We start from the raw sequence: 1,110 nt of genomic DNA, 5'->3' as shown, positions 1-1,110 counted from the left end.
AGGGCCGGGGTTTGGGGGTGGGATGGCAGGGGTAGGGGGGCGGTTGGGCTGGGGGAGCTTAAAGGGCTTTTCCAGCCTAAACAATTCTGTGATTCTATGATTCTATGCACTTTATATCTTTGGAAGATTTTCACAATCTATCCTGTGTTTTGTTTTGGGTTTTATCCACAGTTTATGTGTCAGACAAAAATAAGATCTGGATAGACAGGGACTGTCCACCATGTAAAAGGGAACACTGGCTATGACAAATACCTATCTGGTAGGCTGTTATAGATAGACGGATATCTTAAATGTTCACCAAATCATGGGTGACATGAGAAGCAGAGTAGTGTGTTATCCACCCATTCTCACATATCAAGTAATAAGGGACAGTGAAAAATTTAAAGGTAATAATTTTAAAACACACATTTCTCTCCAATGCATTCTCACTTGACATTTTTAGGGTAATAGGTATAAATTACTTTTCCAAAGTGAACAGAAGAAATCATGGCAATAAAGCCATTGGTGGCTATTAAATGTGATCATTTGGCATAGGATGTCCCTAACTCTGTAGTGGCCCAAAGATGGAAACCTGTGTCTAGAAAAAGGGTCACTCTTGCTCCCCTCTTCCACTCTTTGCTAAAACTCCTGTCTGGCAGGGGCAGGGCACTGAGCTAGATGAACCTGCAGCCTGAGCCAGGATGGCGCTTCTTACCTCCTTAGGAGATGGCAATCAGAGGTGCAGTATGAGGTCCTCAGCTGGTTTATATTGACGGAGCTCCATGGATTTCCCTGGCTCTGGGCCACTTTACATCAGCCAAAGCTCTGTCCCGCAGAGTTCGGATCCTTGTAACTAAGCATTTCCCTGTCGTTTAGGATGATGAAACAATAGCAAAGTGCCCATCTGCTGCTATCAAATCATAAGCCAACATATTTTCCACAGTCATATGTTAGGGCCTGAATGGCCATGACAGATTTACTACAGATTTAACATAATAAACTTGGGGTTATGTTTTAGTAGCTCTCTGCCTAGTTAGTGGAGTGGAGTGGAACTCTAATAGGCACAGCATGCTAGGCCAGGACTAAGTCTCGTGACTCTGTAACATGTGTTTTATTGCTCCTTGAGTTCCT

This window comes from Egretta garzetta, unplaced genomic scaffold (genome assembly GCF_000687185.1).
Source record: "Egretta garzetta isolate BGI_Z169 unplaced genomic scaffold, ASM68718v1 scaffold506, whole genome shotgun sequence".
Lineage (NCBI taxonomy): Eukaryota > Metazoa > Chordata > Aves > Pelecaniformes > Ardeidae > Egretta > Egretta garzetta.
Note: the sequence above shows the minus strand (reverse complement) of the source record.